The 27,396-nt window shown below is 34.9% G+C and overlaps 1 protein-coding gene, 1 non-coding gene and 1 pseudogene across 2 annotated transcripts in view; 1 reads left to right on the top strand and 2 right to left on the bottom strand.

The window, feature by feature from the left end:
- Window positions 1-27,396, bottom strand: part of DACH2 (dachshund family transcription factor 2) — an 813,807-nt gene that overhangs the window by 480,577 nt on the left and 305,834 nt on the right. The window lies entirely within an intron of this gene.
- Window positions 1,174-1,278, bottom strand: LOC148106911 (U6 spliceosomal RNA). The gene has a single exon (XR_015723505.1). It is a non-coding gene; the product is annotated as a U6 spliceosomal RNA (small nuclear RNA).
- On the top strand, window positions 20,156-20,782 carry LOC123786229 (small ribosomal subunit protein eS8 pseudogene; annotated as a pseudogene).

Raw genomic sequence — 27,396 nt, forward strand, 5'->3', positions numbered from 1 at the left:
ACTGCCTAGTGGTAGCAATTCAACAGCCTTTCTTGCATTCATGGCAAGTTTTAAAATTACACTAAAGATACAGAATGATTCCCGAGCTTCAGCATAGTAAGAGAAAGCAGATAAGTTAAAAATATTCTCTTCAAGTTAATAAAAGGTAACCATTTATTTAGCATGGCATATTTAAATAAAGTAAAAAAAAGTAAAAAAATATATACCTGTGTATGTATATATACACAAAAGAGATGTATACACATACATAAGGGGGGGGAGATGAAAATATCAAAGTGCAGTGGCTCATTCAGAACACTTGGAAAGCTTTAAAATATGGCAAAAATAAAATGCCTATAACTTTTCCAGACTGCAGTTTTTCCTAAAGACTATTTTTGGGAAGAAAATGGCAAGTTTTTAATAGTATGGTATCAACAAGCAAATAGATGTAAAGGTACATTTTCTCCATGAGCTATAAACTGTTACAAAATACCTTTAACTTTCAATACATACTGAGAAGAGAGGTCACTCCAGTTGTTCCAAAGGGATAATGGCATGTTTATAAGACACCACATGTAAGAAAAAGAAGGAAGCCACCTAAATGACATAACAAGGTAAGCTATTTCCAGCACAGATCTACAACTGCCAAAATATTTCGCATGAGTGTATATTTTACCATTTAATATATTTGTTTTAGAAGTCCAAACAACCACTAGCTGTAAAAAGCGACACTTGAACCCAGGAACATTCCTCCTTTTATAAAGAATTCCTTCCCCTCTCTTTCTAAAATTTGTCACCAATTTCCTTATCAGTTGGACATCCAGAAAACTCCCAAAACCTATGGCAACTGGAACAATTAAATGATCTTCTCGCATTTATTTCATATAAGCTATAAGCCTGTGTATTAGTGTGAATGTATGCTGCAGTCATAGTCAGCAAAAGACTTACAGAAATTCAAGTCCATAAAGATGTTTTGAGTGCCCACTATTACAAGAAATTTTGTTACATGTTGTGAGAAATATAAAGGTACATTATACATGGTCAGAACTCAAAGTCTAATATGAAAGATATACACATACACTAATGACTGAAATACTGACATAAACAATGCATTTGGAGCACAAAAGAGAACTATTCAATCTGAGGAGATCAAAGGAGGCGGCATTTGATCTGGTCTTTAAAGATGAGTAGTATAAATATGAAGACTGTTTTATAAGTGTACATGCCTTTGTAGAGGGGCCGTGCAAATCTTTCTCTGTATCATTCCAATTTCAATATGTGGGTTGCTGGAAAAAACACAAAATCAAAACTAGCTTGAGAATCTCCTAATGTTCAAAGCAGAAAAAAGACCAAAAAGAATATACTAGATAAACATTGTATTTCTAGTTATCTACTATTTTCCAAGGTATACAGATATATATATATATATATATATATATATATATAAATTTAAAAGCTTATTGGGTGTTTGTTGCTGAACATTAGCTAGAATACTAAGATAGCAATAACAATGGGTTTATTCTATAAGGAAATAGTATTTGCCTTTTATTTCAACTTGCAAAATCCTGCTTTCCTCCTAACAGATAATACTAATAGGTGTATATTACTTTTGTCATATAAATTTAATGCAAAACCTTATAAGAGGCAGAATTTTTATTAACTGGAATGGGAGGAAATAGTACTATAGAACAAAATATTGTGTGCATGTGTAGTGTTATTCTTCTGGCTATAATTTAACACTGAGAAAAAATACTTGAGCTTGGTTCTGAGCAAAAGAATCTCTCACAGGTTATCAGTTTCAGTTAACAATGTTAGCAAAACAATTGATACTCAGTGTGTCCAATGTTCCAGCATTCAGTGTTAACTTCTTCAAGTCCTCTTCAAATCTTCCACTTCTAAATCCTACTAAACCTAGGTGAGTTTTAATTATGATCAAGAAACTTACTGTAGTTGTATTATAGTTAGAAAAAAAATGTATACAGATTTTCAGAATAACAATTAAACTGATTACATAATATCCAAAATATTTTTTTAAACAGTGAAGTGTAATAGGGACACATCAACAAAAGGTTACTATACCTGAACAGCTAGTGACCATTTACCACTATAATGCTTTTGCCTTACACAATGCAGGTCTTAAATCATAACTGCTATTTACAACTAAAAATTGTCTTATAATATCTTTCCCTAAGTGAAAAGTAATGTATTATACCTGACTAACATCTCTCTTCAAGAAAGACATATTTGTCCCTTCTTTCAGGAAAAAAAAATGTTAAATGTTATACCCCCAATAACTTTTTTTGTTGTTTTTTTTATTTTTCAGAGGCACACAGTACTAATATTGAATAATGTTTTATTGAATGATTATAAAACAGTTTTTCATTTCTTATGCTTACTGAGGTAAATTCCTAATTTCTTAAAGAAAGGAAAATGTTTCCTTGGTGAAAAACCATAGCAGAATTCAAACCAAAGGGAATTCAACTTCTGTTAATAAATAAAACTGCCATAATCCAAATAACAAGACTGACATTTTACCAGATATAGATCAATCTATTCTAAGTTACTCATTAGTCTAAACATTAATTAAAACCATCAAAATCCTAGAGGAGAACACAGGCAGTAACCTCTTTGACATCAGCTGTAGCAAACTTCTTATTAGATATGTCTTCTGAGGCAAAGGAAACAAAAGCAAAAATAAACTATTGGAGTTCATCAAGATAAAAAGCCACACAACAAAGAAAACAATCAACAAAACTAAAAGGCAACCTTTGGAATGGGATAAGATATTTGCAAATGACATATATGATAAAGGGTTATTATCCAAACTATATAAATAATTTATAAAACTCAACACCCAAAAACAAATAATCCAGTTAAATGGGAAGAAGACATAAATAGACATTTTTCCCAAGAAGACATTCAGATGGCCAATGACACATGAAAAGAAGCTCAATATCACTCATCATCAGGGAAATATAAATGAAAACTACAATGAACTATCACTTCACACACGTCAGAATGGCTAAAATTAACAACACAGGTAAAAACAGCTGTTGGTGAGGATGTGGAGAAAGGGGAACCCTCTTGTACTCCTAGTGGAAATGCAAACTGGAGTAGCCACTCCAGAAAAACAGTATGGAGGTTACTCAAAAAGTTAAAAATAGAACAACACTATGACTCAGCAATTACACTTCTAGGTATTTACCCAAAGGATACAAAATACTGAATCGAAGGGACAAATGCACCCCAATGTTTATAGCAGCATTATCAACAATAGCCAAATTATGGAAAGAGTCCAAATGTCAACCAACTGATGAATGGATAAAGAATCTGTGGTGTATGTATGTGTGTATATATACACATATATACATATACATATATACACACATATGTATATACACATATACACACTATAAATATATATATATATATATATTTTTTTTTTTACCCAGCCATAAAAAAGAGTGAAATCTTGCCATTTGCAATGATGTGAATGGAGGTAGATAGTATTATGCTAAGCGAAATAAGTCATTCAGAGAAACACAGATACTGTATGATTTCACTCATATGTGGAATTTAAGAAACAAAACAGATGAACATAGGGGGAAAAAGAGAGGCAAACCATAAAACAGACTCTCAAATATAGAGAACAAACAAATATAGAGAGTTGCTGGAGGGGAGGTGGTTGGGGGGGTGGGTTAAACGGGTGATGGCTATTAAGGAGGGCAGTTGTGATGAGCACTGGGTATTGTATGTAAGTGATGAATCACTAGATTCTATACCTGAAACTAATGTCACACTGTATGTTAACTAATCGGAACTTAAGTAAAAACTTTTTAAAAAACACTGGTGAATTAAAATCTATTGTAAGTCAGAAGTAAAGACGAAAAAACATCTCTCAAACATTCATTATAAATAAATTAGTAAGGTGGAAAAACTCACAATGTTTTCAGATAGTTTTTATTTATTGATTGATTTGAGAGAGAGAGAGACAGAGATAGTGAGAAGGAGCACGAACTGGGAGGACAGGGAGAAGCAGTCTCCTGCTGAGCAGGGAGCCTGATGTGGGCTCAATTCCAGGACTCTGGGATCATGACCTGAGCCGAAGGCAGATGCTTAACTGACTGAGCCACCCAGATGCCCCTATTTTTAAACATATCGTAAGGATAGAGATAGTGCAAAATATTTTATGCTAAAATGTATGAACTGAATGAGATATTTGCTCAGTTTAGATTATATTTTATATACTAGTTTTGTTTCAGTTCAGTAGTTATAGAAAAAAATCTATAAATTCAATTCCAGTTCTATCCACATCGTTGGATTAAAGAAAAAAAAAAAAAACTAGGGGCACCTGGGTGGCACAGCGGTTAAGCGTCTGCCTTCGGCTCAGGGCGTGATCCCGGCGTTATGGGATCGAGCCCCACATCAGGCTCCTCCGCTTTGAGCCTGCTTCTTCCTCTCCCACTCCCCCTGCTTGTGTTCCCTCTCTCACTGGCTGTCTCTATCTCTGTCAAATAAATAAATAAAATCTTTAAAAAAAAAATAAAGAAAGAAAGAAAAAAAAAACTAGCTCAGCTTGTGGTTTAGTAAAAATAATAATGATAATAATATGGAGGATTGGATCCTACAAATTAGTAAAGCTTACTGAGTTTTTCCACAATGATTTGGCTTAGTTCAAATCCTTATTTTAGATAATAACAAAGGGTTAGACTAATGACTAAATTATAGCACTGTGCAAAAATCTTGTCTTTCGATATATAACATGCACTTTAAGCAGAACATCCTTCCACATTGTATTTTCGTTTTATTTTGTCTCTATGTTTTATATCTAACAAATGTGCCCTAAAATTAACTTATGCAATAAATATGCTGTATAATATTTGTCTTCCAGAATATGATGACATTATATGACGTATCACTAGCTGTACAACTTCTGTGTTGGAAAAGACATCACCTAACAAGAAAGATACATGCTCTATCCATGGTGAAACTCTATCATATGTTGTTTAGGAAAGAAGAAAATTGAAAATGACAAGAAGTATGTCAATCAAAATATAGAGATATTAAAAGTGCTCAAGGGGCGCCTGGGTGGCTCAGGCATTAAGCGTCTGCCTTTGGCTCAGGTCATGATCCCAGCATTCTGGGACTGAACCCCCGCATAGCTCCCTGCTCAGCAGGGAGCCTGCTTCTCCCTCTCCCACTCCCCCTGCTTGTGTTCCCTCTCTCGTTGCCTCTCTCTCTGTCAAATAAATAAATAAAATCTTTTTTAAAAAAGTGCTCAAATACATCTATTGATAATCCACCCTGTGCTAAAAGAAGCACAATAGGCCAAGTATTTTTCTAAATTATAACTTTAAGGAAGGTCATAATTCTTTCCCCAGGCACAACTAAATATGAAGCCTTCTTACCACTTTTTTGGCAACAGTCTCACCATAAGCACCCATCAATTTTGCTGTCCACAACCTTTTTTCATTCAAAATAAGATTAACAGTGTTACTTCGGAATATCTATTAAGTCTCTAACTTACTGAGAGCATCAGTCAGGATAGAAAGAGACAGAAATTAGGTAGGAAACAGATACTGTTAAATTCCCGTTGTCAAAATTGGAGGATATGGCAGTAAAAATCTCAATTCATTTATTTGATATGGCAAATATTTACTGAATTATTAATATTTGCTGTTGATTAGCACTCAGCATAGATATAGTAGAATCTGGAAACTGTATACACACACACATACATGCACACAGAAATAATATGTATATATACACATTTCCACATCAGCAAAGCCTAGTAGAATGCATGGCACATAGTAAACAAACATAGAGAAAGGGAAGGAAAAACAAAATAAGATAAAAACAGAAAGGGAGACAAAACATGAGACTCTTAACTATAGAGAACAGACTGAGGGTTGCTGGAGGGGAGGTGGGTGGGGGATAGTGATGGGCAGTAAGGAGGGCACTTGATGTAATGAGCACTGGGTGTTATATGCAAATGATGAATGACTAAATTCTACCCTGAAATTAATAATACATGATATGTTAACTAACTTGAACTTAGATAAAACCAAAAAAATGGAATAAAGACAAACAGTAGAAGCCAAGAAATAATAAGAAAATAACAAAATGAATAAAATGAGGAATAGCTTACAAAGTCTCAAATATAGCCAAATAAAGAAGAGAGTGCACTAAGTGATATTTAAGTATATAGAACATGACTGTAGTCAGCAATACTCCAACACCAAAATTTAAATTAGTGGCTTTGTGTATTTCCTAGCATTTTGCCTATACTCTATTCTATTTCATTATCCGAGCACTGATGAACTTGACCCATAACCTTGCAACAGTTATTGTATGTTTTTAGATTGAAGATACTGTCCGAATAAGAATGCAGTAACCAAGGGTTGCTCTGGTAATTCTTTCACATTTTTTTCTTTTTTCTTTTTGTTTTGAATATAATTTACATACACTATTACATTCATTTCGGGGGTACAACTTAATGATTTGAAAAGTTTAGACATTATACTATGTTTAACACAAGTGTAGCTACCATCTGTCCTGTTACATCACTATTACAGTATGATTGACTGTATTCCTTATGCTGTGCTTTTTATTCCTGTGACATTCATTTTATAACTGAAAGCCTTTATCTCCCTCACCCCTTCATCAATTCTGTCCAACACCTGCCCCCTTCCCCTCTACAACCATCAGTTTCTTCTCTGTACTTCCAGGTCTGCTTCTGCTTTTCCTTTCTTCATTTTTTTTTAAGATTTCACATGTGAGTGCAATCATATGGGGTTTGTACTTCTCAGTCTGCCTTATTTTACTTAGCATAACACCCTAGATTCATCCATGTTGTCCCAATGACACAATCTCATCTTTTCTATGGCTACATAATATTCCATTGTGTACACATTTTCTTTATCCATTCACCTATTGATGGACTCTTAGGTTGCATCCATATCTTGGCTGTTGTAAATAATGCTGCAATAAGCATAGGAGTGCATATATAATTTTGAATTAGTGTTTTCATTTTCTATGGGTAAATACCCAATAGTGGAATTATTGGATCATATGGTATTTCTATTTTAATTTTTTTAGGAACCTCCATACTGTTTTCCACAGTGGCTATTCCAATTTACAACCCTACCAACAGGGCACAAGTGTTCCTTTTTCTACACATCCTTACCAACACCTGTTATTTCTTGTCATTTTGATTAAGTCATTCTAACTTGTATAAGGTGATATCCCATTGTAGTTTCGATTTGCATTTTCCTGATGATTAATGATGTTGAGCATTTTTTCATGTGTTTGTTGGCCATCTCTCTATCTTTGGAAAAATGTCTGCTCAGGTCCTCTGCTCATTTTTTAATTGGATTGTTTGTTTTCTTGCTGTTAAGTTGTATAAGTTCTTTATATAATTTGGATATGAACCCCTTATCAATTATATAATTTGCAAATATCTTCTCCCATTCAGTACATTGCCTTATAGTTTTGCTGATGGTTTCCTTCACTGTGCAAAAGCTTTTTTAAAAAAAATTTGAATTCAATTAGCCAAGGTAACATCATTAGTTTTTGATATTGATTCACTCCCACCAGTTTAATTTTTTTAATTTTATTTTCTTGATTAGGAGACAGATCTAGAAAAACATTGCCATGACCAGTATCAGAGAAATTACTGCCTGTGCTGTCTTCCAGGATTTAGGGTTCATATCTCACATTTAGGTTTTTAATTAATGTTGACTTTATTTTTGTGTGTAGTGTTAGAAAGTGGCCCAGTTTCATTCTTTAACATGTAGCTGTCCAGTTTTCTCAGCACCATTCATTGAAGAGACAGTCTTTTTCCCATTACATATTCTTTCCTCCTATGTCATAGATCAGTTGACCATATAATCATAGGTTTATTTATGCGCTCTCTCTTCTGTTCCATTGAATGTGTCTATTTTTGTGCCAATACCATACTGTTTTGATTACTACAGATTTGTAGTGTATCTTGAAATCTGGTATTGTGATATCTCCAGCTTTGTTCTCTCTCAGGATTGCTTTGGCTATTTAGGGTCTTCTGTGGTCCTATACAAATTTTACTATTGCCTATTCTAGTTTTGTGAAATATACTGTGGCATTTTGATAGGGTTTGCATTGAATCTTTGCAAATCAATCAACAGCTTACACCACATCAAAAAAAGGAAAGATAAAAATCATATAATCATCTCAATAGATGCAGAAAAAGCATTTGGCAAGAATCAACATCCATTCATGATAAAAAATCAACAAAGTGGTGTTAGAAGGAACATACCTCATAATAAAAACCATTTATGAAAAACCCACAGCTAACATCATACTCAATGCTGAAAAACTAAGAGCATTCCCTCTAAATTCAGGAACAAAACAGGAATGTCCACTCTCACCACTTTTATTCAACATTGTACTGGAATTCCTAGCCACAGTACTCAGACAAGAAAAAGACATAAGAGGCAACCATATTGGTTAAGAAGTTAAACTGTCACTACTTTCAGATGACATCATACTATACACAGAAAATCCTAGAGTCCATCAAAAAACTGCTAGAAGTAATAAACAAGTTCAGTAAAGTAGCAGAATACAAAATTAATAGCCAGAAATTAGTAGCATTTCTATACACTAATAATGAAGTAGCAGAAAGAGAAATTTAAAAAACACCATTTACAATTGCACCAAAAAGGAATACAATACCTAAGAATAAACTTAATCAAAGAGCTTAAAGACCATTATCTGAGTCCAAAAATAATAAAACACGGATGAAAGAAATTGAAGATGACACAAACAAGTACAGATATTTTATGCTCATGGATTGGAAGAATTAATATTGTTAAAATGTCATATTACCCAAAACAATCCACATTTTTCATTCTTAAGCAGAATTGGAATTTTATAATCCCTTCTGGTTGCTTATAACAAGAAACAATATTAGGTATCTGATGCCAATTTCCCCAACATGTAAAAAGTAATATGACAACAGCTGTATGCTCTTGAAGAAGGCTCATTAACTATAATCTGTCATTGTAAAGTACCTACCCCACTTCTACCATCCAACAATTCACCTAGGTAGCCTACCATTTTTGTCTGCAATGTTAGCTTTGCATTTAGATTGCACAGCTACGGGGAACCACATAGCACAGTCTTCAACCCCACCAACCCTCTTGCCCCAAATTAGCAAAATAAAATATGTCTCTGAAGGTCTTCATAGTTACCTTCAAGGATCATGGTATAGGAAATCAATGACATATAGGCAAAACAAATATATTATCCCATATTTGTATTCAACTATACAGATAGCCCCAACTGCAAACCTCTTCAGGTAACCTGTCCTGAAAAAAAACATTGAAAAGAAATATATTAAAGCAAACCTTCTATTGAGATTAAAAATGGAAAACTCTTTCTGAAGTAATAAATACTCTAAACCATCTCTTAAAAAACAAAAAGACTCAAGTCAGGGCATGGCAAGCTTAAGACATCGATTTGATATCCTGCAATATTATATACATATCTTTTCCAGATTGTCAAAATTAGATCTGATTTCATTGGATCTGGTGCCCCTTACTTCCAGAGCCTATAGGTATCTGTAAAAATATATGGTGTCTGAATGTGGACTCCACTACTTAGGAATGTCACAAGGTAAAAGCCATTGTGTTGGGTGCTTCAAGCATCTAAAAATGACAAGATGGATACCCCAGGCTCCTTTCAAAACTGAGCTGCTAGGAACATGCAAGTATCCCTGTGAGTATCAGGACAGAGGGTTCGCAAAGGAGGCAGATGTAGCTCCTCTCTGTTTTGGACATGGCTATCCATGCAAATCTTTGTCCCTACTTCTTTCCTTGAAAGGATAGAAGAGTTTCAAGTATAACCCAAATCCCCATTTAGGGTTTCTAATTTAGTGGAATTTTATGATATTATCAAATGTCTATGTGAACTTAAAACATACTATATTTCAAGTATTATATTTTCACTAGAGTAAAAATCAAATACTGTCATGGAAATTCCCTGAGAAAAACTATCCATATTCTTTCTTACAGAGAAAAACAGCAATATAAATTTATAAAAATTATTGTTTTGAATTATGATACTTAGAAGCCAAGAAAATACTGAATTCAGCACTGTTCTTAATAGTATGTATTTCTGGGGCTCCTGGGTGTCTCAGCTGGTTAAGCAGCTGCTTTTGAAAAAAACAAAAAAGCAGCTGCTTTTGGCTCAGGTCATGATCTCAGGGTCCTGGGAGCATCAGGCTCCCTGCTCCGTGAGGAGTCTGTTTCTCTCTCTCCCTCTGCCCCTTCCCCCACTCGGGTGCTCTTTCTCTCTCTAATAAATAAAACCTTTAAAAATATTATATATTTCTATTTTTTTTTGTTAAGAGACTTTGACTTTCAGTGATTAAAATTCATTGTGGGTCTTCCTATTGTTATAAGCAAAAAGCCATTCATCCCTCTATGACCTCTCTACTGCTATCCCCAGTCTTTATCTATACCTGTCTTAAGGCATTTGCACTTCTTCCCTTTTATTTAAGTAATACATACATAAAAGCATGTGTTATTTCTCCCACTAGATTCATCAAGAGGCAGGGAGGAACTAGTTATGTGCCTACATATATTCCTGCAATGCTCAGGACAGTTCTTTGAATATTATTGTATACATGAAAATATAATTATAGATATATAATGCACTGAAAGATAGTTAACATGTTTCTTAAGATACAATAGGTAACAGGATGGTTCAAGGAATAGGATATTATACTTAGTGTCTGTAACTGAGCTTTACCATCAGAATCTGCTCAAAAGCAACAATTTAAATAATTCTTAAAGTCCTGTGGTTTAATATCCTTCCAAAATATGTTTGAACAATTTCCTAGTTTTGTAAATATAAGTTTATAACAAAATAGGATTTTTCTCAGATGAGCAGAAATATTGCTATAGCTTACAGTCATTGCTCTGAACATAATCAACCATTGTGACATACTAGAGATGCAGAGAGCAAATAAAATTGAAATGAAATGAGGACTGATTTCAAGATATTTCTTTAATTAACTTATCATGCCACGTCCTCCTTATAGGTAAATAGAATTCCACAGAGAAATTTGTTTAATTGAGGATTTAAAGTAGTTATTTTTCAGTTAATCGTGGCTTTGTTGTACCATTACTAAGCATTTTCTGCCAGCCCCATAAATGAACAAGACATCCAAATACCATTTAAAAATATATATTATGTAAATATACATATGTGTGTATATATACATAAACATATATATGTCTGTATATATAACCATTGTGATAAGACACAGTTTACAATGATAAATAGGCATTCTGCAATTCTTCATGGAAATTGTGGACTTGTGCATTTATTTGCACAAAGGCATAAAGAATGTATTAATTAGGTGAACAGTGTGCAAATCCCCTCTCACAAAAATGTTCTCGTTGCAATGGGAAAATCATATGATGCCAACTGGCTTTCTAATTTCAGTTTTATATTCTCTGTGTTCATCATCTGCACTGATTTCACGATATGCATTCTTCTTTTGTGTCAATGTAATGCAAAAATATGACAACCAAAACATCACTCCCAAGGAAGGAGTGTGCTCTAGTCTAAGGAAAATATTTGTTTCATGCAAAAATACATTGAAGAGAAATGTAAAGAAACTATTCAAATTCTCGGAGGGATGCCAGGAAGATGGCAGAGTAGGACCCTAAGTTTATCCCATGCTATGTTTACAACCAGATATAACTCATATACAAGTCAATAAACCAGAAAGCAATTCAAAGACTAACAGAACAAACTCCACAACTAAATGTAGAGAAGAAGCCACATCAGAGAGATTAGGAAGGACAGAAGTGGTGGTCAGGAGCTGCCTGTAGGATAGAGGGAGCTGCTGTCCCAGAGAACGTAAAGCACCAGGGAGCCCACACAGGAAACACAAATCCCCATAACATCTAGCCTTGAAAACCAGAGGGGCTGAGTTCTGTGAGTTTTCATAACCAGTGGGACTTGGAGGCTGGAGCTTTAAAAGTCAGTGGACTCAGCACTGAGTGAGCCATGAGGGCAAGTGTTAGCCAGGTCCCCACCATTAAAGAGACAACAGCTCAAGAAGACACAACCTAGAAGCGACAGCTTGCACAATGGGAGGGAGATCTGTTTATACAGATTTCACAGCATGTTGGGACACTTCTCTGGGAACAAAGGAACTAGCAGTCACCATTTTTATCCCCTAACCCCCAGCGTAATCACAAAGCCACCTGCAGAGGCAGTGCTGCACAGACACTTGCTTCCCAAACTGCTGGCAGAGTGTCATGCCCACAAGTTCTCCTGAGGGCTCCCCCACTCCAAACCTGCTGGATTTGGCCCTGGGCTCAGCACAATTTTTGTTAATGCTGCACACCCCACTCAGCTGCTGCACACAGATGTGGCTTTCCTCAACCATTGCACTCCATGCCCAGCCACCATGCACACAGATGCCACATGGCACAACCAGCCACCAGGTGCAGACACTGGGCCCAGCCACTGTGCACAAAAGGCTATGGGTCCCTGACCTGCTATGCATCATGCCCCCAGCTGCTGTGTGTCACAGAATCACCTAGGACTAGCAGCTCATTGAGAATTTTCCTAACACTGGCACCCCAGCCCTGAGCCCTTCTACTGTCATACCCCAACAAAGCCAGCCTGCCTGGATCTCACTAACATCACAGACAGCAAACACAACTCATAATAGGCAAAGTCAGTGCAGACATCTGGACTGAAAGGAAAAGTGGCTCAGACACAATAGCATAACACAAGCCACACACATGGCAAACTCCCATGAAGTGGCAGGTTCTGGTGAACAGGGGGTACTGCACTGCAGGGCACTACAGGACCTCTTCTTCATAAAGCTACTATTTTCAAGAGCAGAAGACATAGTTAACTTCTTCAACACAAAGAAACACACACAGAGAAGTAGACAGAATAAGGAGACAGATGAATATTTCCCAAATGAAAGAACATAATAAAATCACGGGAGGAGATCTAGCCAAAGAGAGATAAGTAATATGCTTCATGCAGAATTTAAAGTAATCATCATAAAGATACTCACTGGAACATTGGAGGAAGAAGGCAGCAGAATAGGAGAACCTGAGGATCCTCTGGGCCCATGAACACAACTAGATAACTATCACACCATCCTAAATACCCCAGAAATCAACCTGAAGACTCACAGAACAAACTCCACAACAAAAGGGCGAGAAGAGGCCACATTGAAGAGGTTAGGAAGTGCAGACATGGTTTAGGGGAGAAATGGATCATGGGTGCTGCAAAGGGGAGGAAGCCATAGTCACTGAGAAGGGTTAGAGAGAGAGGGGAGCACACAGGGGAACACACAAAAGGAACATGTCCTCAAAGTCATTGGCTTGGAAAATGAGTAGGGATGAATTTTGTGAGTTCCTACAACCAGCAGGGCTTAAAGTCTAAAATTATAAAGGTCAGCAGGCTTAAATGAGATACCCCGGGAGGGCACTGCCCTGCTCCTAGAGAGGAAGCAGGAAAACAACTCGGAGGTAGACAGTATGGAAACAGCAATTTGAAGAACAACTGGGGCACACAGTGGGGAGATTATTCACTCTTCTTGGAGCATGTCCCTGAGAGGTAACATTTATGGAGATGCCTCTCCAGGAACAAAGCTGCTGGCTGGCACAATTTAACTCCCCCACTCCTCAGTATAAACATAGACCCAACAGCAGGAAGCAGTCCAGCACAAACACTGGCTGCCTACTTGTGTAGACCAAGCCTTACCTTCCTGAGCTCAAGCTGGACTACCCTTCTCAGTCAAGCTTGCCTCAGTCCCAGCCCAGAGGATCCCTCCCCCAGAAGACAAGCAAAAACTCTTGCCCACACCACCTCAGCCAACCAGAGAGTTCTGAAGGCCTTAGCTCTGGTGGAAGATGTGATAAGTCTCATTTAACAAGCAGACCAGAGCACACCTATTTAAAACACACCACATTCATGCAAGGGATCAGAAACTATTGACAGCAAGCAATGAGGACCTCTACAGACAACTGGCCTGAAGGATAGAGCAGCCAAAACACAACAGCACAGTTCATGCAACACACACTAGAGGCACTCCTTGAAGTGCCAACTACAGGAACTCATCTTCCTGAAATCATTACTTTCCAGAGCAGCAGACATAATTGGCTTTTCTAACACAGAGAAGAATGCAGAGACTTAAGCAAATGCAAACACAGAGAAATTTATCCCATATGAAAACAAAATAAAGTCATGGCCAGAGTTCTAGGTGAAACAGATATGTTACAAGCAAAATGGAGACTTTAAAGCAATAATCAGAAGGATACTAACTGGACTTGAGAAAAGAGTACAAGCCATGAATTAGACCCTTAACACAGACACAAAAGAGTTTAAAAATAATCAATCAGAAATGAAGAATGCAATAAATGAGATTAGAAACAAGTGTGATGAAATTAACAGGAGGCTGGAAGAAGCAGAGGAAAAAATTCATGATACAAAAGACAAAATGGGAAATAATGAAACTGAACAAAAGAGAGAAGAATTACGCAACATGAGAATACACTTAGGGAAATCAGTAACTACATCAAATGTAATAGCATTCGTATTATAGAAGTCCAAAATGAAGAAGACAGAGAAAAGGAGATAGAAAATGTATTTGAAGAAAAAATAGCTGAAAACTTCCCTAATCTGGGGAACAAAAAGTCATATAGATCCAAGAGGAACAAAGAACTCCCATCAAAATCAACAAAAGCAGGCCATCACCAAGACATACTGCAATTAAATTTACAAAATACAGTGAAGAACAACAACAACAAAAATTAAAGGAGCAAAAGAAAAGAAATCGTTAACTTACAAGGGAAAACCCATAAGGCTGCCTGGAGATATCTCAACAAAACTTGGAAAGACAGAAGGGAAAGACATGATATATTCAAAGTGCTGAAAGGGAAAAATATACAGCCAAGAATACTCTATCCAGCAACACTATCATTCAAAAAAGTAGGTGAGATAAAAAGTTTCCCAGGCAAACAAAACCTAAAGGAGTTCATGACCACTAAAACAGCCCTGCAAGAAATATTAAAGGAAACTCTTTGAGTGGAAATGAGAGAACAAAATTGACAAAGACAAGAAAAGATCAGAGAAAATCTCTAGAAACAATGACAAAACAAGTGATAAAATGGCACTACATACATATCTATCAATAATTACTTCAAATGCAAATGAACCAAATGCTCCCATCAAAAGACATAAGGTGTCAGAATGGATTAAAAAACCGAGACCCCTCTATATTCTGCTGACAAGAGATTAATGTCAGACCTAAAGACAACTGCAGATAGAAAGTGAGGAGATGAAGAAATTTTTATCACACAAATGGATGTCCAAAGAAAGCCAGAGTAGCAATACGTATGTTGGACAAACTAGACTTTAAAACAAAGACTGTAACAAGAGATAAAGAAGGGTACCATGTCATAACAAAGGGGACAATCAAGCAAGAAGATCTAATACTTGTAAATATTTATGTCCCCAATATGGGAGCACCCAAATATTTAAAACAATAACAAACATTAGGGAACTAATTGAGGATAACACAATTATAGTAGGAGAGTTTTACACCCCAGTTACATCAATTGACACATCATCTAAACAGAAAATCAAAAAGGAAACAACAGTTTTGAATGACACACTGGATCAGATGGACTTAACAGATACATTCAGAACACTCCATCCTAAAATAGCAGAATACACATTCTTTTCAAGTATGCATGGGACATTCTCAAGAATAGATCAAATGTGAGGTCACAAATCAGGCCTCAACAAATACAAAAAGACTGAATGCATACCATACAACTTTTCTAACCACAGTGTAATGAAACTATAAGTTAACCATAAGAAAAAAAATTAGAAAGATCACAAGTACATAGAGGTCACACAACATGTTACTCAACAATGAATGGCTCAACCTAGAAATCAAAGAAGAAATTAAAAAATACATGGACACAAATGAAAATAAAAATACAATGATCCAAAATCTTTGGGATACAGCAAAAGCAGTCATATGAGGGAAGTTTAGAGCAATAGAGACCTACCTCAATAAGAAAAATCTCAAATAAACATTCTCACATTGTATCTAAAGGAACTACAGAAAGAAACACAAAACCAGTGGAAGGAAGGAAATAATAAAGTTCATAGCAGAAATAAATGATATAGAAACTAAAAAAAAAAAACAATAGAACAGATCAATGAAACCAGGAGCTGATTCTTTGAATAAAATTAATAAACCTCTAGCTAGAATTATCAAAAAGAAAAGAGAAAGGACCCAAATAAATGAAGTCACAAATGAGAGGGTAGAGATAAAAACAAATACCACAGAAACACAATTATAAGGAATTATAATTACAAGGAAACATTATGAAAAACTACATACCAACAAATTGGACAACATGGAACAAATAGATGAATTCTTAGAAACATATAAACTACCAAAGTTGAAAGAGGAAGAAATAGAAAATTTGAACAGACTGATAACCAGAAAAGAAATTGAGTCAATAATCATAAAACTCCCAACAAACAAAAGTTAAAGGCCAGATGGCTTCAAAGGAGAAGTCTACTAGTCATTTAAAAAAGATTAATTAATATCTATTCTTCTTAAAATGATCCAAAAAATAGGAATGGAACTAAAATTTCCAAACACATTCTTTGATGTCAGCATTACCCTGATATCAAAGCCAGATAAAGACTCCTTCAAAACAGAGAACTACAGGCCAATATCCCTGATAAGCATGGATGCAAAAATTCTCAATAAAATACTAGCAAACCAAAGCCAACAGTACAATAAAAGAATCATTTACCATGATCAAATGGGTTGTATTCCTGGGCTCCAAGTGTAGTTCAATATTTGCAAATCAATGTGATACATCACATTAATAAAAGAAAGGATAAGAAAATTATGATTTTTTCAATAGATGCAGGAAAAGCCTTCGACAATGTACAACATCTGTTCATGATAAAAAGCCTCATATAAAATAGGGTCAGAGGGAACATACCTCAATATCATAAAGGCCATCTATGAAAAACCCACAGCTAATATCATCCTCAACAGAGAAAATCTGAGAGTTTTACCTCCAGGGTCAGGAACAAGACAGGGATGTCCACTCTCACCACTGTTGTTCAACATAGTACTGGAAGTCCTAGCCACAGCAATCAGACAACAAAAAGAAATAAAAGCCATCCAAATCTCTAAGGAAAAAGTAAAAGCTTCACTATTTGCAGATGCCATGTTATTCTATATAGAAAACACAAAAGCACCACAGAAAACTGCTAGAAATGATGAATTAATTCAGTAAACTTATAAGATACAAAATCAATGTACAGAAATCCGTTGCATTTCTATAAACCAATAATGAAACAGCAGAAAGAAAATTACGGAACCAATCCCATTACAATTGCACCAAAAACAATAAGATACCTAGGAATAGGAATAAACTTAACTAAAAAGGTGAAAGAACTGTACTCTGACAACTACAAAACACTAATGAGAGAAACTGAAAATTAAACAAAGAAATAGGAAAACATTCCATGCTCATAGATGGGAAGAAGCAATATTGGTAAGATGTCTATACCACCCAAAGCAATCTACACATTTAATGCAATCCCTATCAAAATACCACCAGCATTTTTCACAGAGCTAGAACAAACAATCCTAAAATTTATATGGAACTACAAAATACCCGAAATCAGCCAAAGGAGCCTTGAAAAAGAAAAGTGAAGTTGGAGGCATTGCAATCTGAACTTCCAGTTATATTAAAAAGCTGTAATGATCAAAACAGTATGGTACTGACACAAAAATAGACACATTTCAAAGGAAGAAAATAGAAAACCCAGAAATAAACCCACAATTATATAGTAAATTAATCTTTAACAAAGCAAGAAAGAATATTCAATGAGAAAAGAGAGTCCCTTCAACAAATGTTGTTGGGAAAACTGGACAGCAATATGCAAAAGAATGAAATTGGACCACGTTGTTATCTGATCCATAAAAATAAATTCAAAATGGTTGAAAGACCTAACTGTGAGACTTAAAACCAAAAAAATCCAAGAGAAGGACACTGGCTGTAACGGCTTCTATATAAACCATAGTAACCTCTTTCTAGATATGTCTCTGGAGGCAAGGGAAACAAAAGCAAAAATAAACTTTGGGATTTCATCAAAATAAGAAGATTCTGCACAGTGAGGGGGAAAAAATCAACCAAATGCTAAGGCAACCTATGAATGGGAGAAGATATTTGCAAATGACATATCTGATAAAAGGTTATTATCCAAAATATAAAAAGAACTTATAGAACTCAGCACCCTAAAAATGAATAATTCAATTAAAAATGTGCAGAAAACATGAATAAACATTTTTCCCAAGAAGACGTACACTTGGCCAACTGACACACGAAAGATGCTCAACTTCACTCATCATCAAGGAAATAGAAGTCAAAACTATAATGAGACATCACCTCACACCTGTCAGAATGGCTAAAATCAAAACAAGAAATAAGAGGTGCCAGCAAGGATGGGGAGAAAGGGAAACCCTCTTGCACTGCTAGTGGGAATGCAAACTGTTGCAGTCACTCTGGAAAACAGTATGCAACTTCCTCAAAAAGTGAAAAAATACAACTACCCTGTGGCCCAGCAATTGCACTACCAGGTATCTACACAAAGGTTAAAAAACACTGATTCAGAGGGACACATGCACCCTAATGTTTATAGCATCATTATCAGCAATAGCCAAATTATAGAAAGAGACCAAATGTGCACCCATGATGAATGGATAAAGGGGAAATGGCATATATATACAATGGAATATTACTCCAGCCATAAAAAAGAATGAAATCTTGCCATTTGCAATGACATGGATAGAAGTAGAGTATTATGCTAAGTGATAAAAGTCAATCAGAGAAAGACAAATACCATATCAAAATACCATACGATTTCACTCATATGTGGAATTTAAGGAACAAAACAAGTAAGCAAAAAGGAAAAATAAAGAAAGAGGGGCAATCCAAGAAACAGACTCAAGCACAGAGAGCAAAGTGATGGTTACCAAAGGGGAGGTGGGAAGAGAGATAGGTTAAATAGGTGATGCGGATTAAGGGGTGCACTTGTTGTGATGAGCACTGGCTGTTTTATGGAAGGTTTAATCACTAAAACTAATATTTCACTGTATGTTAACTAACTGGAATTTAAATTGTAACATAAGAAAACATGGAAAAAATAAAGATACTCACTGGACTTCAGTAAAGGGTGGAGGACATCAGTGAGACCCTTGACAAAGAGATAAAAAATAACATATCAGAGATGAAGAACTCAATAAATGAAATAAAAAATATAATAGATGGAATAAATATGTGACAGGAAGCAGAGGAACATATCAATGATATGGAAGATAGAGTAACTGAAAATAATGAAGCTGAGCATGTGAAAGACAAATTCTGCATAATGAGAATAAATTTTGAGAATTGGTTCCTCCATCAAGCATAGCAAAAATCGCATTGTAGGGATTCCAGAAGGAGGACAGAGAAAGGTGGGCAGAAAATGTATTTGAAGAAACAATACCTGAAAATTTCCCAAATCTGGGGAGGGAAACAGATCTAGATTCAGGAGGCATGGAAATCATTTTAAAGATTGTAAGAGAGAAGAAGACAGTTACATGCAAAAGAAACTCCATAATGATTTCAGAAATTTCAGCAGAAGATTTGCAGGCCAGAAGTGAGTGGAATGACGTGTTTGAAGTGCTGAAAAGAAAAATCTGCAGCCAAGAATACTCTATACAACAAGGGTATCATTCAGAATAGAAGGAGAGATAAAGTGTTTCCTAGATACTTAAAAGAATTCATGACCATTAAAGCAGCCCTGCAAGAAATGTTAAGTGGGACTCTGTGAGTGGAAAACAAAAAACAATAAGCAAGAGTAAGAAAAATTGTAAGTACAAAGTAAAAGGATGTAAAAGATGATACCAAATATCTGAACCATGGAGGGGAAAAGAGAAAAGATTGAATTCAAAAATAAGTAACCATACAGTTAATATAGACTGCTATATGCAGAAGATGTTACATGTAAGGCGAAAGGTAACCACAAATTAAAAAAACAGTAATACTTCTTTTGCAGCTAGTGCCAAGTGATGGGACTCTCTCAGGACAACTGGCACAAGCATCACAATACTGGGGGCAAGAGAAAGCCCTACCACAAAAAGCAGAAGTATGAGCAGGGATGCCCCACTATCAACACTAAGATGGGCCCCTGCCATATTCATACAGTCCACATTTGGGGAGTCAACAAGAAGAACCATGCTTTGAAGCTGGATGTGGGGAACTTTTTCTGGGGCTCTGACTGTTGTACTTGTCAAACAGGAATTATTGATGTTGTCTACAATGCATTCAACAAGGAACTAGTCCACACAAAGACCCTGGTGAAGAACTGTATCATGCTCATTGACAATGCACCATAACCACAGTAGTATGAGTCCTGTTATGCACCACCCCTGGGCTACAAGAAGGGGGATAAGCTGAAGCCCAAGGAGGAAGAGATTAAAAAAAAAAAAAAAACCTCAAACAATTCAAAAGAAATATGATGAAAGGAAAAAAATGCCAAAATCAGCAATTTTCCAGAGGAGCAGTGCCAGCAGGGCAAGCTTCTTGCATGCGTCACTTCAAAAACAGGCCAGTGTGGCCAAGCTGATGGCTATGTGCTAGACGGCAAGGAGGTAGACTTCCATCTGAGGAAAGGAAAAGCTCAGAAAGGCGAATAAATCTTCCTACTTCCTATCTTTTATCATGTAATAAAGGTGTTTATTGTTCTAAACAAAAGCAGTAATAGGTACAAAAAAAATAGAGTAAGAAACCAAAATATATCACTAAAAAACCCCAGCAAACCATGAAAGAGAAAAGGAAGGAATACAGAAAAACTATAAAAACAACAACAAGTCAAATAACAAAGTGGCAATAAATACACATCCATCAAGAATTATTTTGGGAGTACGTGGGTGGCTCAGTCAGTTAAGCTATCAACTCATGATTTCAGGTCAGGTCATGATCTCAGGGTTGTGAGATCGAGCCCCATGTTGGGCTCTGTGCTCAGTATGGAGTCTGCTTATCCCTCTCCATCTGCTCCTTCCCCTGTTGTCTCTCTCTCTCTCAAATAAGTAAAAAATAAAATCTTTAAAAAATTACTTTGAATGTAAATGGACTAAAAGCTTCAATCAAAAGAAATATGGTGACAGATTGGATAAAAAAATAAGACTCATCTATATTCCGCCTGCAAGAGACTCATTTTAGACCTAAAGATACCTGCAGATTGAAAGTGAGGGGATGGAGAAATATTTATCATGCAAATGGATGTCAAAAGAAAGCCACAGTAGCAATACTTATATCACACATAATAGTCTTTAAAACAAAGTCTGTAACAAGAGACAAAGACACTATATATTAATAGAGGAGACAATCCAACAAGAAGATATGACAATTTTAAATATTTATGCATCCAAAATGTGAGTGCTCAAATACATAAAACACTTAATAACAAGCATAAAGGAATGAATCAATACTAATACAACAATATTAGGGGCTTTAACACCCCACTTGCATTGCTGAGCAGAACATCTAAACAGAAAATAAACAAGAAACAGTGGCTTTGAATGACACATTGGACCAGATGGATTTAACAGATATATGCAGGTCATTCCATCCTAAACAGCAGAATACACATTCTTCACAAGTGCACATGGAACATTTTACAGAATATATCACATACTAGGTGACAAATTGGGCCTCAACAAGTACAAAAAGACTAAGATCATACTATGCATATTTTTGACCAAAACACTATGAAACGTGAAGTCAACCACAAGAAAAAGTTGGGGAATACCACAAATACACTAGACAACGAATGGATCAAACATGAAATCAGAGAAGAAATTTTAAAAATACATGGGAACAAACGAAAATGAAAACACAACATTCCAATACCTTTGGGATGCAGCAAACATGGTCCTAAGAAGGAAGTATATAGCAGCACAGGCCTCTCTTAAGAAGCAAGAAAAATCTCAAATAAAACAACCTGACCTTACACCTAAAAAGAACTAGGAAAGGAAAAACAAATGAAGCCTAAAGCCAGTAGGAGGAAGGAAATAATAAAGATTAGAACAGAAATAAATGACATCGAGAGCAGAAAACAAACAACAACAACAACAACAAAGACAGAACAAATCAATGAAACCAGGAGCTGGTTCTTTGACAGGATCTACAAAATAGATAAACCTCTAACCAAAGTCATCAAAAAAAAAAAAAAAAGAGAGAGAGAGAGAGCGAGAGAAAGGAACCAAATAAAATCACAAATGAGAGAGGAGAAATGACAACACCACCGAAATACAAACAAGTATAAGAGAATATTATGAAAAACTGTATGCCAACAAATTGGACAAACAAGAAGAAATGGATAAATTCCAGGGAACATATAAATTACCAAAACTGAAACAGGAAAAAATAGAAAATCTGAACAGACCAATAACCAGCAAAGAAATTGAGTCAATAATCAAAAAACTCCCCACAAACAAAATTCCAGGACCAGATGGTTTCACAGGTGAATTATACCAAATATTTAAAGAAGAGTTAATACCTATACTTCCCAAACTATTCCAAAGAAATAGAAAAGGAAAGAAAACTTCCAAATTCATTCTATGAGGCAAGTATCACCCTGATTCTAAAACCAAAGACACCACAAAAAAAGGAGTTCAATTTAAAAATGAGCAGAAGACATGAACAGACATTTCTCCAAAGAAGACACCTAAACAAGCACATAAAAGGATGCTTAATATCTCTCATAATCAGAAAAATGAAAATCAAAACTACAATGACATATCACCTCACACCTGTCAGAATGGCTAACATCAACAACACAAGAAACCACAACTGTTGGTGAGGATGTAAAGAAAAAGGAACACTTGCGCACTATTGGTTAGAATGCAAACTGGTGTATTCACTGTGGAAAACTGTATAGAGGTTCCTCAAAAAGTTAAAAATAGAACTACCTATGATCTAGTAATCACACTACTGTGTATTTACCCCAAAAAATATAAAAACTTTAATTCACAGATATACATGCACCCCTATGTTTATAGAGGCATTATTTACAGTAGTGAAATTATGGAAGTAGTCTACGTGTCCATCGACTGATGAATGGATAAAGAAGATGTGGTATATATACATATTTTTTAAAGATTTATTTATTTTAGATAGAATGAGTTTGGGGGGAGAAGCAGAGGAAGATGGAGAGAGAGAATCTCATGCAGACTCCCCATTGAGCATGGAGCCCAACATGGGGCTCGATCTCATGAAACTGAGATTATGACCTGAGCAGAAATTAAGAGTTGGGTGCTTAACCAACCCAACCACCCAGGCACCCCTACACAATTTAATATAATTCAGCCATAAATAAAAGAATCAAATCTTGCCATTTGCAGACATGGATGGAGCTAGACAGTAGTATAATGTTAAGTGAAATAAGTCAGTCAGAGAAAGACAAATATCCTATGCTTTCACTTATATGTAGAATTTAAGAAACAAACAAAAAAATGAACAGAGGGGAAAAAGAGTCAAACCAGGAAACAGACTCTTAAGTGTAGAGAAGAAGCTAATGGTTAACAGAGGGGAGGTGGGTGGGGGGATGGGTAAAATAGGTGATGGGGATTAAGGAGTGTACTTGTCATGATGAGCACTGGTTGAGTATGAAATTCTTGAAACATTGTATTGTATACCTGAAACTAAAATAACACTGTATTTTAACTATAGTGGAATTTAAAAGAAAAAAAAGAAACTATTCCATTTAGAGTGAGCTACTGGTGTACTTTCCTTATATATTTGTAGTTTAATCTGTTATTTCTTTCTTCTCTTTTATTCTCTATCTTATATTTGTTTTTATAACAGTATTTTATTCAATTAAATGGAAAACCGACAATGCTTTTTCTCTATGTGAATAAACAGGAACTCTTCGGTGGCAATTCCAAGTTGATAGCCTCCTGTAATTTCTACAGAAAGTTTTTGGTCAAGGTTCTGCCCATACTTTACAAACTTATTGCCATTTTTCTAAGAAATTTTGACTCTGTGTTATTTTTCCATAGACGATAGAGGAAATGTATCCAGTGAATAAGAGACCAAGGTTTTGAAAGGGTGAATGTCAAAAGTAAATTAGACCTCTGATGACATGAACTCCAAGGAAAATCAAATGGAATATTTCTTCTATGAATTTGTAATTGCATACCAAAAAGCAAAGAATAAGATAAACATTTTTCTGTTTGTTTTTCACTTTAACGGAAACTCCATTCTTATATGCTTTTAGATGGTCACATTTTGCTGACATTTACAAACATTTCATGTTGATCTTACATGGGTCACATCAATCACCTATACAGTTTCAATGACACTTTGTTAAATAAACTGTCATGAAAGATTTATAGAGAATTTGATAAAAGTAAAGAAGATATAGTTTAGCTTTTAAAGATGCATTGCCCATTTTCTGAGGTGTAATATCACGTCTAAAACACCATTAAGCTTTTTCTAACAGTAAAAAAAAACACCTTTCTCTCACAATTTTATTTGCATAACCTTCTTCTTCCAAATACCGGAGGTGGGAGTAGGAAGGAGAACCTTACCCTCAATTTAATACTCCTTAGATGTAATGGTTGTGCATTGATCCCATGTTAAGAAACACTGTATGTAAGTTAACAGTATTTGGAATTTATTCACTAAAGAACAATTAAATAAATGAGTCTTTAATCCATTCATGCAAACAAGGGCTTCCCTCAAATGCTTGAGTCATTGTATTCTGAATTGGGACATATATGGATGACAAAGATGGCACAATTCATTCCTCACACATTATTAAAGTATCCTAGTGGAGGAGGGTTACTAAAAAGCTATGCCGGAATTTATAGATTTTTTTTAACAAGTATAATGACAATTCAAGAACATTTCATTCAATCTTAAGCTACCAGCTGCATTAAACATTTGTGTAGTTTTTTTGTTTGTTTACTTTTTTCATGAAATTAAAATTCAGTGTTCATTTGAATTAGATTTGTAAGGAGTCACTAAAACTCTAATTTTTGCAAGAAGAGAAATAATAATGTTACAGTGCAATTATGTTTGCAATTTTATATCTCATTGTGATGGGAGAATAGGTAATAAAATTTTTGTTAACATCATGGATCTCTCTTTTTTTTCATTTTACATGTGAATTTGTTGAAGTGTTAATTTGGAATATTAATTCCCTATTGAAGCACTGTTGTAGTACCCCTTGTAAGTTTCCTTGCTTAATGCTCTACTTACTGACAGATCTGGGTTATTTCCCCTGTTTTCAGTTCCCAGGAAAAATTTAAAACTTTTTAGATCACTGAGTTTTGTTGTCTGTAAAAGAAGGGTACATTCTGGTAAAGAATAATTAGTAATTTTAAAATTTTAGACCCTTATGTTTAAAAGAGAAACTTATATATGATAAAACCCCCAAACATAAGTGCTTAGTACAGTATTTTGCATGTGTTAAGTGCATACTATTTATTCAGCATTAAGCTATGTATTGGTTATGTTTCTAAAGGTGAGATTTGACCTGTAGTATAATCAAATATGTGCTTTAAAAAATAAGCTTTACTATAACAGAATTCAACTTTACAAATGGTTAGAGTACACAAACCATTCTTCATGAAAGAAAGCCCAGAGCAAACTTACATTTTAAACATAACATTCATAATTCATTGACACATAAGAGTTTGAAATTTAGTAATTTTAGAGCAATAAAATAATATTCCCATGTAGAGTTAACATGTAGAGTCCTTTCCTATTTCAAAAGCTAAATTTCACCTTTGATAATATTTATTTAATCCTATTACACTTATTAATTTCCAAAATATCTTTTTTGAGTTTCTTTCTTTAAGGAGCATCAGTGATCCCTATCCTGTTTTATTCCAATGATAGCAGGCTGAGGTTTTCAGCTATTTATTCTTTTATTTTTAAGTAACAAATTCTTCATTTGTTATGAAATCAAAAAAGAAGTTTCTGAGTTATCAAAATTAAAGGGGGAGCAAACTTGATTTTCAGATTAAGGCTTAACTAGCAATTCAATTGTAGAAACACATTTTAAGAATCACTGGACAATATTATACTAATTAAACAGTAAATAATGAGGAAATCAATAATATAATACAAATACAGCTTCTTATTATAAGCCTATTAAAAAAATTCAAGATCCTGTTAATGGTATTTTCATTTTATCAAAGAGAATTTGAATAAAGAAATTTAACTTTAGGAATAGCAATGCTAAGCACCCTACTTAATAGCACCTGGTCTGCACACTTACTATCACATCAGAGTTGTTTTCATTACAAAACTATTGCCATTCTAATCATTAGATTTGGTAAACTGAAACTTAGGGACCTCTCATTCACTAAGTGAAACTAAGCATTATCTCAGAAAGCTGAGATGACAAAGAATGAACCAGGACATTTATATTATCTTTAATATTTACAAGTTAAGTTTGCTAAGTTAAAGGTCAGAAAAATATATTTGCATTCTACATTACTTTGTCACACAAACTTAGAGGTTAGTAAAATACATCTGAATCCTCATGAATCCAAATGAACAAACATATAAAGCCTACAGCATGGTGCCAGGTACATAGTGGGTGCTCAAAGATTTTTTTTTAATAACTGAAAGAACTTTCTCAGAAAGCATTTTAAAGTAACAGTAAAAGTTCTTGCAAAACTATAATTAACTCTTTAAATTTTAAGTGGCATCTAGATGCCTTCTAATAGTCTTTAATAGTTCAGTACAGCTTCTATAAATATTTCTTCTGATCTACAACATAAGCTTCATATGAAAACCAGTTTTACATGGGTAAACTTGTTATAAAAGAATTGAAGAACAAAATAGCATATTATTTTCATGTTTGAGGTGAAAAAATATTTTTGGAATGCTTTCATGATTTGAAACCAATTACTTATGATTAAAAACATCCCTCTTAAGGAAGGCACTTGTTGTGATGAGCACTGGGTATTGTATGTAAGTGGTAACTCACTAAATTCTACACCTGAAATTAATAATACACTGTATGTTAACTAACTGGAATTTAAATAAAAACTTAAAAAAATAAAAATAAAAAATAAAAACATACCACTTATTGCTTTTATTTTAAAATATTTTCTATTATTAAAATGTCAATACTACCCAAAGCAATGTACAGATTTAATGCAATCTCTATCAAAATACCAACAGCATTTTTCACAGAACTAGAACAAATAATCCTAAAATTTGTATGGAACCACAAAAGACCCCAAAGAGCCAAAGCAATCTTGAATAAGAAAAATAAAGCTGAAGGTAT

This window comes from Ursus americanus, chromosome X (assembly GCF_024610735.1).
Source record: "Ursus americanus isolate L20-20 chromosome X, mUrsAme1.1.p, whole genome shotgun sequence".
Taxonomy (NCBI): domain Eukaryota; kingdom Metazoa; phylum Chordata; class Mammalia; order Carnivora; family Ursidae; genus Ursus; species Ursus americanus.